The following is a 16,430-nucleotide window of genomic DNA, read 5'->3' on the forward strand; positions in this document are numbered from 1 at the left end:
CAGTGAGATCCAGGGTTTTTTGTACGAACCTTCATTTTCAATGCCTGTAAGCAAACCTGCTTTTTCTCGTGCGGTTGGTACGTGTCTGATACTGTGTCGAAGCATGCAGGATCCGTACTGCAGGAGTCATCTCTTAAATTCCAGCCCTGTTGTGTACACTCCAGTGGCCTTATCCTAAAAACAGTTTTCCCATGGATACCCATTAGTTTTAGTACCTGTGTTTATCTACTTTCAGACCTGAAATACCCATCTGGGGCCACAGATGTTGTCTCACGTAAAGCCGAGATTTGTCTTCATATCTCTCAGTTCTAATTAGTGGTGTTTATCAGCGAGCGTGCTTGCACCTGCCTGTTCCTTTTACCTAGTGTAAAAGCTTATTTACCTGAGTTTTGGCTCAAGGAAAGGCTTGTTCGGGGAAGTGTAAGTGAGAAAGTTGACATCTTTCTGTATTTATCCAAAACTGTAAGTTCTTCCTGCTGGTTCTGCATGCTCAGAGAATGGTCTTGGTGGATGATTTTATTAAATAAACAGGTTGAGTTGTGAAGTTGTGGGATAGTGAGGACTGTTCCCTGAGACAGCTGGGTTTGAGATTTCAGCCGTTTTAAGCAAAGTTATAAATCTAACAAATTGAGTTTAATCTGCTATTAAATGTAGTGTGGTCCTAAACATTGGAATGTAACAGAGGTCACAACCATAGTGTTTGGGAAACACTGTTCTTCAGATTTCAGTGAATCCAGGCTAGCTTTCCTTCCAAGAGATCAAAATTAGGCTGTAAGCTAACTTCTAAGCTGGTGATTTTTTTGTTTTTTAACCTACTTTTAGGAGAAGGCTACACTATGCTTAAGGCAGAACTTGCCCCAGTGCCCTGAGTTTCCACAGCCTAGCTCAGGTGTAACGTTTCCAGGGGATCTTGTGTATTTTGTACAATTGATCTTTGCAAGCATCGAGTTAAATCCTGCCCTTTTATACCATTTTAAACCTGGAGTGACAGTCCACAAATCCGGGAAGGCACCCTGCTATAAAATCTGGGCACACTGGAGGAGAACAAGACCAAATAATCTCATTCTGTACTACTTCTAATGGTGAATGTTGTCTCTTCCAACCAAAACCGTGGTGCCCCGTTTGCTCAGAAGTGGGTGGTGCTGGGTATCTGCTGGTGAAGCCACTGACACAAGCATCAGGCCTTGTTTTCAGGGGACAAACAACAGCCGCCGCAGCCATGAGAGCCTATAAAAAGCACGACCTGGGTAAAGCTACTAGAATGTTGGAAAACAGCTGAATATATGTAAAGAGGATGCTTATCAACACTTGGCCATTTAGCCTGTAGGAGGTCAGGCTGGAGAATAACTGGAACAAAGGATGTACCTTGGTAAAATGGCCTGGAAAAACAGGAACTGTGCTGGGCTTTGTAGGGGGAAACAGAAACCTCAATTCAAAGCAAAGAATTCCCATTCAAGTGAATAAGAGAGAAATCCATGGTGAATAGGGAAGGAATTAAGTAAGAGGTGAAGGAAGTAAGATTAAAGCTCATTTTTTCCGTGACGGTTAGGTCTAACTTAATGGGGTCTATTCTGCAGTAATCTTTCCTGATTTTTACCCAAGAAAGCACAAATAATAATAAGCTGGTACTGAGCTCAAACCCAGGCTGCGCCGTTGTGGTAGGACTCATAAATGGGTATGCAATCTAAGAGGAATAAACTCTTTTAAAAAACCCTCAAATCTTATTTCCTCCAACTGGAAACATCAACAAGCATTCCTGGTAAATAGGTAGAAGTCTGACAGTTTTGTAGTGGTCCTTAGATACGTTCCTTTTATATTTGAGTGCTGAGAGTGTTCGGATTTGGGGAACACAGGAAAGGAAGTGGGGAAAAGATGACCGGACTGTCTTGGAGATGGGGTCTTTCCACCGAAGTGTCAGGCAGGTTGCTGGCGGGGAATTTCTCCTACTAATGCTTTTGCGACAACTCTAATTATTTTCTCTTTTTTTAAGCTGGTTTCTTGCTTCCATTCCCCACTTCACTGTCTGACTTTCCATGAATCTTGCTGCATTTTTTTCTTTAACATTTGCAGTGCAAATGAAATACTTAAGCTTGCATTGCTTGGAAAATGTAAATTTTATGAAAACTAAAGAAACGTAAAATCAAAGGATCCACAAATATTTGTCAGCCATACCTTCTCTTGCAGGCTTATTTCCAGAACACTTTGTTAGCATCTCCTGGGGCCTGTGTTGTCAAACATGTGTGTTCCAAGCCATTTTGGTACCTGCATGAGCACTGGAGTGCGTGCTGGATGAAATTCATCCGCACGGCGTGGGCCTCATCCAGCAGTGACTGCCCTCCCCTCTCCACCAGCCCGCTGGGGAGTGCTCCCCACAGATGGCTCTGGGTAGTGACTGTGGAAATAGATTTTCAGTTGTCTCTTAGTTTTGTGACCTACTTTAGTGCGTCTCTGTGCCTTGCTGCGAGTTCTCCACAAAGCCACGTTCTGTGGCTCCTTCGCCCAGCAGAGGCAAGACGCGCGGCGTTTCCTCGGGGACAAGGAGAACCGGCACTTGGGCTTTCTGGTGCGTTCCGAAGATGGTGCTGTCCTGCTCTTGGATGGTGTTTGCTCTCCTCCAGGAGAAGCTGGTGAGGTTGGTGCTAAACATCACCCCTTCTTACTACTTTGTGCCTGGTATTTGCGATGCAGAGTTCTTTAAAGCTCTTTGTAATGTGCCCTTCTGGTCATCTTTAATGCACCCCTGTGGATGTGTGCCAAGAGCTCGGCTGCCACCTCGCTGCCTTTCAGACACCCAAAGGTGTTAGCCTCCTCAACGCTTGCAACCACGGGAAATCTCTAGGAAGCAGCAAATTGTAGAATCATTGAGGTTGGAAAAGACCCTGAAGATTGGGTCCAACCATTAAGCCAACGCTACCAAGTCCACCACTGAACCATGTCCAGCACGTTACTGGACTCCAGATGAGCTGCTGCATCAGGAACGCGGACAAACACAAAACAAATACACAAGTGAAAAGAGGTAAAGTGGTGCACAGCGTATCTTAATGCTTGAGTTTAATGCCATTTTGATGATTATTTTATTAAAATATACTCCCTACGCTAAGCTTCCTCAAACTATGCGGCAAGAGTTAGGTCTGTGCTGTTGGCTAGCTGCAGAGCGTTGCTCTGGGAGGGCTTTGCTGGTGTGGGCCACAGCGCAGGTGTTACTGCCACCAACCACGGGTTATTGGAGCTCGGTCTGAATTTCTGCGTGACAGATCCCACTCTGACGCCTGAGAAATCACAGGAAATGCTTCCTTTCATGACTTCATACTTTCAAATCAGTAAAAGCATCCCATATGGATTTTTGCCTCTCCAACAAGTTGTCTCCTATGGTACAAGTCCTATGATAGGAGGACTTCAATATGCATGTAAAGATGGGCGTTCATTAGGACTTCAGTTCATCACCGGAATTCAGGTGGAATCTTAAACACATCTAGTTAAGGGTTTAAAGGTAGGCTTTAAATTAGTGTTGTTGCCTTGGAGCCTAAACAGACCGCACTGTTGATAGGAAGTTCACAAACTGTGCGGCTTTGTCTTGCATCCAGCCAAATCTGCAAAGGCAGAAGGAAAGCGGAGATGAATTCTTGAGTCAGGAGAGCTGTTGAGTCAGGAGACCTTTAGTCTCAGCGGCTTGCTTGAGAATAAGTCATGTCTGCGTTGCTTACCGTTCTCCTTTACATAAACCACCCACAGAAAAGTTATTAATCAAAAATGTCAATGGTTTCATAGAAATCTTCCCCCCCCACCATGCCCCCTTGGTTTTTGTGTTCATTGCAGTAGCAGGTTGGGCTTTTTTATCCCCACCAGCTGTATTTTTCTATTTTTTAAATGTTTTTGTTCCTTCTTACTGTGAGTGTTAATATTTAAAGAGTGTTTCATCCTCTGTGGGGTCAGTTTTAGATAAGCTGCTGGATTTTAAACGACATGGCTTTGCCTTCGATAATTGTCCTTCTTGTGTTGCTCTGAAAAATTGTGTTTTCCTCCACTGGTTCGCTGCTCTCAAAATACACCGTGATGCCTTTGATCTTTGGCACGTTATTTTTCTGCAGAAGGTGTCTCAGCTTCTTCAAAGCTGGCGGCATCTCGCAGGGTGTGCTCTTTGCTCACCGCCTTCCCCAGCGTCCCGGCTCGCTGCTGCGGCTTCTGCCGTTTCATTCGGTCGAGGGAGGCAAACCTCCCGTGGAGGCAGGACCCCGGGAGCTGAAAATAGTTGCTTTGTTTACCAGAAACTCAAAGGCTCTCTGAGAGTAAAGCAAATCCCTCCTGAATTTTGCACTAATAATGCTTAAAACCAGCAGAGTCTGCTGCAGAGAGGTTATAGCTTTTCTTTGATTAAGTCTTGGCAGAGGCAAGGGGGGGAATCCTTGGATGAGGAGCGTGGAGCAATGTCTAGGAGGTCTCCATGCCTGTCCCCTGTGTTTGCCAGGTGCTGCAGCAGTCAGGGAGGCTGCTCTGCTCCACGAGGTCTCCTTGCAGCCAAAAATCAGTGTTGGAAGGGCGCGAGAAAGATCCCTCCAGTTCCTTGGGGTTTTTTTTGCCTGCTTACTTTCTGATGCTGCTGCTGTTAGAGGGTTTCTTCTGCAAAAAATCACACGTTTACTTCCCAGCTCGTCGCCTGGAGCACACCCAGAGCCCTTGCCAGGCAGCCGAGCGCCGAGGCTCGCTGGCTGGGAACAGCGTGTCCCATCTCGGGGAGCGTGAAGCGCCTGTTCTTGGTATGGCGACGACGGTGGCATATGGCCCCGGCATGGCTGCCCACCCCCGGAGCGGCTGCCGGCTGCCCGCGGCGATGGGTGCAGGCTGCCGGCTCTGCCCGGCTCCGGCGGCCGCGGCCATGGAGCACCCCAGACCTGCCTGCGGTCCTGGGGTCCACGCGTGGCTTGGCTGGAGATGCGCCGGCTGCCCCGGCTCAAAGCAGCTCTGCGGCTTCTCCGCGTTGCAAACGCCGTGTGTGTCGCTGCTGGGACAGCTCTGCCCTTTGCCATGCGCGTTCTGTTCCCGCGCTCCTGAGCAAGAGGAATTGGCTTTCGCTGGGGGAAAGTCCTGCTCTCGATTTCTCCCAGAAAGCAGCCTGCTACTCCTCGCCTCGCGCCGGGCGCTGCTCCCTGCACACCAGCGCTGGCCTTACCTGGGCTTGTGTCCGGCTCGGTCGCCTCCTCGGGATGTGGCTCCCAGCACACGAGTGACCCGCCGGCCATTTACCGCCCCGATGGACGCAGCCACGCTGCCACCACGGGCTGTCGGTGCCTGCAGGCCGTCTTCTGCCCAAGGCCGCCTTTGGCTTTGTTTCGCTTTAAGACTTCTCTTCCTTGGAGGGTTTCAGCGAACCACAGAGCCTCGCCCAGCTTCAGCCAGCGCAGAGCGGTTACTGCTTCGCTTGCACAGGCTGCAGGTGACCATCTTAACTTGACTTCTGATTTTTACACCACCCTTTGCATGAAGCTTTTGGGTGGCTCCTGGGGAAAGAAGGCAGATCCCTGCTGCACCCGTTAAGCTTCCTGTGGTCTCCTCTCCTCTTTCAGGGACCGGTTCCCGTGACGTCCCTGTGGTAGCATCTTCTGCTGCTGAGAGCTGCTGTGCTCCAGGCAGCCCTTCGGCTGCTAGATCTCGAAGGGAGAGGCGTCGCCGCTTGCTTGTTCTCTCAAATATTCCTCTGGCTCCCACACTAGTCCTGAAATAGAGAATTTGCTTGCCAGTGAGGTCTGGGCTCCTCTTGCCCTGGGCTGCCACGAGCTGCAGGCATGTCCATGGCTTTAATTACAAACTGGTCTTTTGGTGAGTCTTGGGTAAGTCGAAACAGGCCATGGCAGCCCAGCCCCAGTTTGTGAGGGGTTCAGTGCGGTACTCAGGAGCCCTCATCTGTGGCAAACTCGACCTGTGTGTGAGTATCTCTGGGCAAAGCTGGGATTCGTGTCCCATCACCCGTCTCCTGGCAGCAAACTGGTGGCTCCCCAAGCCTTGCTCTGCCCTCGCGATGGTGCAGCTTGGCCCTCTGAGCCTCGCTTCTGGTGGCACAGCCAAACTCCTGGCTTGGACGTGCCTGCTGTGGCTGCGTCGGGTGTCCCAGCAGCCAGAGCTCCCCATTCTGCAGGGGACACAGCGGGAGGGAGGCGAGACGGGGCTGCGGCTGTTTGGGGGGACGCACCGTAGTGGCTCGGAGATCGAGTCGGTCTGCTGCCATTCACGCTGCCGTCAGGGCTTTCCGAGCGGCCGCACAACCCGCCGGCAGCATCTCGCCTCTCCCGTTGCAGGCGCCTGGGGTGGGAGCGAGGGAGGCTGGTGGGTGGCATCCTGCTCAGGCCCCAGGCGCTGCGCCTACGCTCCCCACCCGAGCTTTGGAGACCTCTACAAACCAGCATTAACCCCAGGCTGCAACCACAAATGGTGACACTGGAAGAGCCGCGTCCCGCTGAGCAGAGCTGGGGGGATCCCCCAAAATAGCCCGTTCCCTTTGGGGTGCCTGCTGCACAGCCGGGACCCTGCCGTGGTGCTGGAGCCACCCCGTGCACGACCACCCCGTCTGCACGGACCACCGAGAAACCCCACCGCGGGTCAGCCCCGGGGGGATGCTGGAGGTGGCAGGTCTGTGCCTGACGCGCCTTCCCTTGTCCTGCTTTTTCAGCTATGGCTTCCCGTGGCCGCGGTGGCAGCCCCGGCGCCTTCCCAGGGAGCCCTGCCAGCTAATAAATCGCTTTTAATCTCTAAAGACGGTTCTTTGTGCAGCCTTTTGTCAACAGGGCCTGTCCCATTGCTATAGCTACGGCCCCTTTGCTGCCGGACACACCTGTTTGTTTTTCCAGCTCCTTTCTGTTGCCATCAGATTTCTCTGCCACCTAAATAAAAATACCGAGAAAAAGCCCTGCCCTGGTCCTGCACCCTCATCGCCCTTCCCTGTTACGGAAACTGCTCGCTCCCCTGGGACCACTTCTCCACAGGCAGTGACCTCAAAGCAGCCTGCTCAGCTGGGGCCCCTCGGCACAGCTTTGTTTCTCTGCCTTTTACCCTGGACACTGTTGTGCTTGTGGTGGAGCGGGGCCGGGGACCCCGTGCTTTGCAGCAAGGTCCGAAGCCGAAGCCGACGCCTTGGGAAGGGCCGGGGTCGGTGATGTCCCATAGCTGGTCAGCAGGACCTGCACAGATACACCGTGGGGTTTTCTCGCTGAATACTTTTTTCCCCCATGCATAAAACCCCCTAGAACTGGTGTTTGTGGGATATTGGCCTCCTGCACCTGCTTGGGCAGGGGACCTGCCCCAGCTCCTGGGCTGCAGTGCGGTGTGAGGCGAGGTGTTTTACCCCCAGAGCACCCCGGCACTTGCTGACCCCAGCTCCAGGAGCCTTCCCAGGGCTCTGTGTCACCCTCCAGGGATGTTACAAACCAAACATCTGTCCTGGCTTCATGAGTCAGGGCTCCTGTGTGCCCAGAGGAGAGCACCCAGAGGTGGAAACGACCTTGGGGGAATTTCCCTTCGTTCGCAAACCTTGCCCCTGCGCAGGGTGTTTCTCCTGCACCGGGTTCAGGGCAGCGATTTGCGATGGCTATCACAAGCGTTTCCATGAGCAAAGAGAGCTGATCTTCATCTTTACTGGGGCAACCTGACCAGGAGGCTCCTGCTTTTCTCTTCCTGCGTTTCGTCTCTTCCCCCCACCAGAAGCAGCCGAGGGCTGTCCCTGGCACCGGGGCTGGCGGATCGGCCGTTTCAGCGCGGCCGAGCTGCCGGTGTTTGCTCTCCCTGCTCCGTGCACCGAACCTCGGCGCGGCTGAGTCACGCTCTCCGCTGCCGGCTGACTCACCGTCGTGCCCAGATCGCCGAGAAACCTCCGGAGCCAGGCAGAGAAATCCACTCCCGGGCTGCAAGGTTTAATCCCGCGGCGCCGGAGCTCCAGCTCTTCCCGCTGGGACCCGAAGCTATGCTGGAAAGGAGAGGGGAGAAGCCTCGGGGGACACAGAGCCCCGGCCGGGCACGAAGGCGCGATGGTCCCGGTGCCGGGGTGGGCTGGAGGCAGGGCGCAGGTTTCCAGGATTTGGCCTTGCTTTTGCCACAATCTGGCAATGAAATAATTAAACGAAACCTCCTCGTTATTTCACCCGAATGTTATTGCTATTTATTGTGCTGCAGCTTGGGCGTCACTTCGAAATACCTGATATGTTGGAAATTGTATTTTTGATTAATGCGATGTATTTAGACATGATGTATCTGTTACCATTTGTGAGAAAAAAACAAACAAACAACCACCTTTAATGCTCTTCGTGAAACAAGGCTGGGTTTAGCAGCTCTGCTAAGGCCTTGCACCTTGTCCAGCCCCGTGCTGGGCATCCCCCCGCGCACGTGCTGACCCCCAGCGCTGCGTTACAGCAGCTCAAGCGTGCCTGAAATTCAGGCTATTTAGGACCTGCTATGAGATGAGCCGTGCCCCTGCTGCCAGCTCTGTGGGGACACACCGAGGGCTGCGGCAGGTGTGCTGTGGTGCTGCACATCTGGAGCACTGGCACATCTGGACAGCGGCTCCGGGAGGGACGGAGCAGTGTCGGGGGGGGTAAGCAGGACGGGCAGGGGGAACAGCTGGGGCGTGTTAGCGACGGTCCGGCTCTCCGGCTGCTCGTCACCCCGCGGTTGGACGCAGCCAAGCTGCCGTTGGGTGGGAAACAGGCTTTTCAGGAGAAATCCGTCACGCTCGGTTGGACGTTTCTGTAAACGAGGAGGGCTGCAGGGAGTGGGGCCTGCGGCGTGGCAGCGGCTGCTGACCTGCCCTGCGGTTGGGTTTGTCTGCTAGAAAAACATCCAGTTTTGATATTTAAGATTTCCAGCAATGGAAAATTCACAGCAGCCGCGGGCCGGGGAGCCAGGCGCTAATTGGCGGAACTTGTAGAAAAAGCCTCCCTTCAGCTCTTTTCCATTGGAAAATCCAAGAGCTTTCTCCAGCTGTTGATTTCTTATAAAAACTAAAGCAAAACACACTGGTTGGGGAAGCGGGGGTGAATGAAGATTTTGACAATGTTGGAGCAGCCCTTTTCACTCCGTCAGGACAAATATTTACGTTTTTTCATTTTCAAGTTACTCTTGTTTGGAAATCTTTTGGTTTATATCACATTCTGTTACCACGCTTTGAGAAATGACACAGAAAACAAAATGATTTTGCAGAAACACAGTGTTTTGGCCAGAGCAGAATGACTTTTTTTTTTTTTTTCCCCTAGTTTTCCCTGGGAACATTGACATTTTGGGGCCTTTTCCAACTTGGAAATTTCAGAGTGATCTCTTGTCCCCATTTGTCCAGCTACAGCATAGAATAATAATTCTTGAAGAGTTAATGATAAATCTTTTAATACATTTTTACTCGATCCTTGGCGTCCATCAGGCACTTGCACTGCCTGTTTCTCAGGACTGGAGCCATCTGCGACGCTTCCTACCGCTGCTCAAACCCACCCGGAGCATCTGCTGCTCCCGTCGGTAGCATTGCTGCCGTTTAATACATCAGTCAGAAATCGTTAACAAGCGAGCACTGCAGGTAGCACCTATAGATCTTGCAAGTGGCATTTGAAAAGAAAATCTTCTCCTGTTGCAGAGCCATCTCTCGCCGGGCGCGCGCGGGTGCGTTTCTCCCTGGGTGGAGGCTGGAACGTCCTTCCAGGTGTCAGATCGCTGTGGTTATTTTCCCCGCGCTGGAGAGGGTGGGAGTGATTCGGGTAATTAGCGCTGGGAATATGACCATAACTAGCGGGGCCAGGCGAGGGCTGCGTGGTCGCGTCCCTGCCCGTGGTGGGAATCTGCTCTCTTTCTCATGGAGCAATAGATGGGAGGTGAAGGACGGGCGAGGTCCCGGGCTGGCTGTGGGCTCAGAAAGGGCTCTGAATCATCCACGTGATATCACATCACGGCGAAATCCAGGCTCAGCTTGGGGTTTTCCTTCAGGAGGTGGATTTGAGACCCGCTGAAGTGACCGTCCCTGTAACCCTGGGGCGGGTTGAAGCAAGGTGGGTGAGGGTGCTTTGCATCCCAGAACTCGTGATGCCACCCCTGTCCCCAGGGCAGCGGCTCCGGTGTTGCAATCCTGGCCGTGCCTTTCCTTCCCAAAACCTCCCTCGGCTCCTGAGCTCCTCCGATCCTGACGTTTTCCCCACTGCAGCCGAAGCGCCTTGCGATGCATCCCGGCACCCGTGGGTGAGGAGAGGCCCCGTCCCTTTCATCCTGCGGAGCCGTTCCCATCGGGAGCTTTGCTGCAGGGCTCTGGGGAGGGGGAGAGCCGACGCCGAGGCTCCAGCCCCTTCTCAGCAGCGTGAACCTCCCTGTCCCCGGGGACGTGCTTGAGAAAAGCCACCGCCGAGGTGGCGGGTGCATCCCACAGCGAACAATGTGCATGGTTGGGTGTCACGGCCGGGGGGGCCTCGTGTCCCCGTGGCTGCTCGTGTCCCCATGGCTGCCCACTCTGGCTGGCGAGGCCATCCCTGCTCCGACCACGGGGAAACCAGCCCTGATGGGCACCAGCAGCTCCCATCTAGCCCAGGGCTGTGGGGTTTTTGCGGAGTCCAGGGTGTGGGTTTGGGGACGGGCAGCTCGCTGGCCGGGAGCTTTCTGCTGGAAAATTCCTTTCTGCTGAAAACGAGCCCTTTGCACGTCAGCTGGGGGGAAGCTAACCTGGGCTTGCAGGTGTAGGCAGTTGGCTCGGGTGCCTGGAGTAGGGTTAAGCCGTGCCTACCCCACGGGGACGGAAAAGGGCCCTTCCCTCCTTTAAAAGCCCTTTGCAGGGAGCCCACATTCCCCCTGGTTCCCTGCCTGTAGCTGGAAGTGCTGTGCTGCCTGGTGTGAGCTCTCCCTCTGCTTCCAGCGGGTCCAGCGTCGCCTCCCACTCCACGTCTCCCAGCCCCGCTTCCAGCTCTCCCTCAAGGTGAGCAGGCTTTCTGGACCCCTGGTCCTTTGTGCAGCTTTTCGAGATGCTGCCCCGCTCCGAGGCCTCCGGGCAGGGACCCCAGGGTCATGGGCGCAGCCAGACCCCGCACCACTCGCTGCTGAGCTCCTGCAGGGACAGTGCGTGAGCAGGGGCTCCTGCTGTGCCCCCTGCTTTGCTGTGGGCCCCCCCGCCATGTTCTGGCCCCACAGCATGAGCTGGGCACCAGCACTTAGGGCAGGGGCGTGGGCACCCTCTCCAGCACCCCTCTTCGGGATGCTTTGGGGAAGTGGAAAGCCCAGGGGAGGCTGGTGGAGGGGTGCCGGGGGGTCTCGGCTCATGTGGGGCCATCTGCCCCTGCCTGTTCCCCCCCTTCCCTCCAACACATCCCCTCGCTCACACGCTTCCTTCCTCCCATCCCATTTTTCCGGTGATGCGTCGCCTCTGCCGCTGTCTCCTGTCCCAGCAGCTGTTTCGTAGCGCCGGCTATTTTGACTACTCGGTTAACTATTTATCCCGACGGAGCGGGTCTGTTGCCGTGCGCCTGGCACGCTTTTTCCATATACAAATTCTGTGCCGAAGCGGAGAGGACAGAGCCCAACAAACTCTGTGAGCTGTCCCGAGCGCTGGGCGTGCTCGCCTCGGTGGGTGTTCAGGCTCCCCAGGTCCCAGCCCCTGCTCCAGCCCCTGCCATCACCCTTCTTTACAGCCAGCGCGGGGTTTCTGTCCTCCCCAGCCCCGCTCTTTCCCTCGCACCGGTCACGCCGTCAGACCTCGCCCTCCTCGCCCTGGCCCAGCTGCAGTAAGGAACTGGTGTGCCTTTATTTTCCTAGCACTTAATTTTAATGAAATGCAAATCCTGAACACTTTGCAAACCCAGCAACCCGTGCGGCTGTTAATTGCCGGGACTGGGGATGGTGTTTGCTGCCCTGGGAAGGGGCAGGATGGGACCCCTGTCCCCTGCTGGGGTGATGGGGCAGTGTGGCCCTGTGGCCATTCCTGGCTCTGCCCAAAATCCGAGTCCTGCCAGGTACCCAGCCTCCAGCAAGTGAGCCCAGGGAGGATTCTGGGACCTGTGCATCCTCGCAGGGGCCTGGATGCTGCGCTGGGGTTTTGGGGCTGAGCCTCCTATTAGGGCACAAACCTGCTGCAGAGCTCAGCTCCCTTATCTACACCTTTTTCACCCATTTCTGCTACTAGAGAAGGACTCTTGGCTTAAAGCTGCCTTTTCCCGGGCAGCCTGGTACGATCGCCTCTCCAAGCCTCGGGCCTCCCCATCTCCCTTAGGGACAAGAAATGGCTTCACCCGAGCACCTCCCTGAGCCAGTTCCTCAGAGGATTCTTTGCCTCCATCCCGGGCTCCAGCAGGACGGAGGACTCCCCCGTGAGCGAAGCCCGTGGCTGGTGGCCAGCGGAGCTGAGGGGGCCCTTACACCTGTGGTCCCAGGGACCACAGCAGGGACCGGATTTGGCTGCTCAGCACCATTTGCATTGAAAATCCCAGCTTTGAAATGCAAAAAGTGCCCGGCTGCCATGGGAGACATTGCAACAGGGAGTTTATAGCAAAGCCTCAATATCTATCCAGAAACCTTGCGTTTTCCCTCTGCTCTCAGATTTCGTGTTTATTTCCTTTGCTCCCTCCTGGGCTGGGGACGAGCAGGGGCAGCCCCCGGCTCAGTCGCGCTGGAGGGGACATTCCTCGCCATCTCACAGCAAAACTAGCTGAAAGTCAGAAAAACCACGCCAAAACTCGCTCCTCCAGCACAATTGTTTTCTTTTCAACTCTTTTCTTCGCGGAGACCCTGAAGTTTCCGAGTGCACTTGTCGCTCGGCACATGAAAGGAAAGTTGGCAGCTCTCCGGGCTATTGTCAAACCCCTTTACGAAACTCCAGGATTTCAGCGGCGTTTCCTACCCGCCGGCCTTATCGAGGTTTCGCATGCTCTTGGCATTTCTTCGTGCCACCGGGGCGGTTGCACAGTGCAAAACGCTGACAGCATCGGGGCGAGGGGCCGCAGCGCTTCCAGCGCCATGGCCCCTCGCCCCGATGCTGCCAGCCCCTGCTTGGAGTGCATCCCCTGTGCATGGGTATTTTAATGGAGAGAAGTGATTCCCGGCACAATTTAGTGAATTCCTCGCTATTTCTGTCTGTGAGTTGTCAGCCCACGTTTGTCAAGCAGCTCGTGCTCATTTGTTGCCTGTGGTTGGTTGCTGCAGGCTTTGCAGCAGCTTGGGGTGCAGCTCTGGGTCACGCACGTCGCTTGGGGACACCTGGGGACCTCGAATGTCAGATCTCACCCACATAGCGCGGTGTTTGCCTTCGGCATGTCTCCTCCTGACGTTCCAACCCTGCCTCTTAGCGTGTCTGTGAAAAGCAGTGCAGAAGTTGATGCAATGACGCCTCGCAGCGGGTGTGCAGACAGGGATGGTGGCTCTGGTGCCCTGTCCCCAAGGGTGTCCTCAAGAAAGACATCAGCAGCACATGCTGGGGTCTGCTGGCCTCCATGGGAAGTCATCCCACGCCAGGGTCACCCGGCGCTACGAGACAAGACCAAACCCCCCTGAGGATTCACCCCAGCAGTCGGAGGCATGCTCGGTCTTTCTTTCAGAGTGAGCTTAATATCACGGCCAAGTGCTGCTGTGTGCTCAAGCAACACTCATTTCCCAGGAAGGCTTTTGGGCCCAGGCTGGCTATTTATGGTAGGTAAGTGGCTCCCGTGCCAGGAGAGCAAGCCTTACTTTTCAGGACCAGGGGTGTGGTACGTAGGCGATGCAGAATCCATCCGTGGCTGCAGCTAGCACTGCGGGCACACATCCCATGAGCTGCCCGAGGATGGATGATGCTGCTGGACCTTCATGAACTGGGTTGTGGAGCCCGTTGGTGGGGGATGAGGGACAAAATGTGGGCTGGGGCAGCTTCTCCCCCATAAGAGCTCTCACGCAGGAGCAAAGCCATGTGCAGTGGGTGCCGTGCTGAGTTCAATACTCGGGGGTGTTTGGGGCTTTGCATGTGCCCTGGGTGAGGGTCTCTTTGGGGACCTCACCACCTGCCCAGCACACAGTGGTGGCAGATTGTGCTTGATCTGCACCCCGGGGCCGTTGCTGGCATCCTCTGGAGCACAGCAAGGAGGTGACAGGGGAGGGACCAGGCGTGGGGAAGCAGCAGATGTGGGGTTGCGACACTGCCTCTGCCGATTCACCAGCCCCACAACGCCCCAAAGCGCATCCCCAAAGGCTTTTTCTGGGCGAGCATCAGCACCCACGGGGCTGGGATCGCCGATTGCACGGCAAGGATGTGTCCATGCGGATTTGTGTGACGTAAGAGTGAAATCGGGTCAAAAATATTGATCTTCAGTCTGTGCTGCTCGTGGGGGCACGCTGCTGCCCTGGGATGCTGCCCACCAAACCCCATGTGCCGTGCCCACAGCGGGAGCAACCGGCCCCACCGTGTTTGTGCGAAACACAAGTGTAGCCTTGGCCGGCAGCCACCGAGCAACGGCGTGAGGGTGTTCGGCTTTCTTGAGCCCGCCTGGCCACGGAGATAAGCGCCAGAGCAGGAAGCGTCTCACTCCGTGCTTGGCTGGAGCGTGTTTGGGCTCCTCACGTGGGGAGGCTGCGAGCCAAAGGGCAGCACCCCAGCTTCTTGCTGGTGGATGGTGGTAGTGGGGATGTCCCTGGGGTTTGCCTCGCGCTTTCCGGCGAGGTCCCCCCCTGGAGATGGTCCCAGTGTGGGTGTGGTGGGACTGGAGGAGGCAGCAGGCAGCACCTGCCAATGTCCCCATCCTACGGCTGCGTGGGTAGGCACAAGCATCATGGCATGAGCACCCCGTGGTCTGGGCCACGCTCAGCCCAGTGAAACGAGTCCCCCATTTCACAGGGGAACGCGGGCGTCGCGCCGGCCATCTGCAGAGACAAGGACATCTCTGTGCGCTCGTTAGTAGCTGATCTGCCCGGGGAAAGGGAGGCTTTTGCACGCTGTGCACCGGCATCGAGGGATTTCCTCATGCCCAGCGCTTGCTGGGGCACGGAAGACCCCTCTGCCCCCGCTGGCTCCGGTGCTGGTGTCGGAGCGTTATGTTGCACCCTCTCTGCGTGCATCCAGCGCGTCCGCTACTGAGGTTTGTGCTGGGCTGTGTTTTGCCAACAGCATTTAGTAAACAGCCCTGCGTGTGGTGCATGAGAGAGATCCTAATCTGGCTCAGAGAAAGCAAACCAGCCCAAAGTTATCTCCGCAAGCCAAGTCTGCAAGTGCAGGAAGAATTCCTGCACCCTCTGCAGAGCAGCATCTGCCTTCCTCCTTGGCGGGGAGAACCGCTCCGTCTCCCAGCAAGCTGCTCCTGGCAGCGCTCGGCTGGGACACGGTGTCCCGGGGACCGGCTGCTTCCCCCGAGACGTTTGCTCGCTGCCGTCGCGGAGGAGGGATTTGCTTCTCGAGAGGAGCAGGCGGAGAGGGTCAGCGTGGCTGGAGGCTGCCGGAGGGTTTGCAGAACAACAGCGCTTGTTAAGAGACCCTAAGATTTCCTAGAATCATAGAATCCCCGGTCGGAAGGGACCTCAGGGATTGCCTGGCCCAACCTTTCCTGGCAAAGCATGGTCTAGGCAAGATGGCCCAGCACCCTGTCCTGCTGAATCTTGAAAAGCATCCGCTGTTGGGGAATCCACCGCTTCCCTGGGGACATTATTCCAATCGCTGATCGTTCTAATGGTGAAAAATTTTCCTTTTGTGTCCAGTCGGAATCTCCCCAGGAGTTACTTGTACCCACTGTGTGGGCTGAAAAGGGCTCTTGCATACCAGCTTTTCCCGGAGGAAAAAAAAAATATTAATTGGAGTAAAAAATGAAATTAAGTGGAGTAATAAAACAGGGGGTGCACACAGGGCTGAGCATCAGCGAACCCCAGCACATCCCCTCCCAGCAGCTCTGTATCTTCATTATTTTTTTTAGTGTAGTGAAGGTAGGAGGGAGCGATGGTTTGGCTCAGCGGGGCCAGAATTAGTCCGGCCGCGCCTGGGGTCAGGTCCGCGATGAGCTCGAGGAGGGAGGCTTCACCCAGGCAGTCACTAGCAGATTGTTCAGGGGTTTTATTTCTTTATTGGTGATTAATGGCAGTGTTTCGTTTCTAATGGAAGGAAATAGGGAGGAAATGGTTTCTTGCCTTCATTTGTCAGGGATTTGTTTAAACGGGCGCTCGCGTTCCCTGGAAATAGGTCACGGTTGTGTATTTTCACGGGCAAGAAGCCGGTCGGGCTGGGGCTGGATGTCAGATGCTTGGACGGCGGAGCGCTCGCTGGCTTTCCTGTGCGAGGCCGTTCCCCTCGCCTTTCCCATCCCCATCCTCTCGGCCCCGTGCCAGGGACATCCTGCTGCCGGTGGACGGGGCGAGAGGCTTTGCAGTTCCCAGCCAAAGCAGCCTCTGACGGCTATTTCCAGGCTGCGTAGGGGATCAGCGGTTAATTAGGTGGAAATTAATTTTCCCGGCATCTCCCTGCAGTGGGGCTCTGCCCCGGGCTG

Source organism: Opisthocomus hoazin, chromosome 20 (assembly GCF_030867145.1).
Source record: "Opisthocomus hoazin isolate bOpiHoa1 chromosome 20, bOpiHoa1.hap1, whole genome shotgun sequence".
Taxonomy (NCBI): Eukaryota; Metazoa; Chordata; class Aves; order Opisthocomiformes; family Opisthocomidae; genus Opisthocomus; species Opisthocomus hoazin.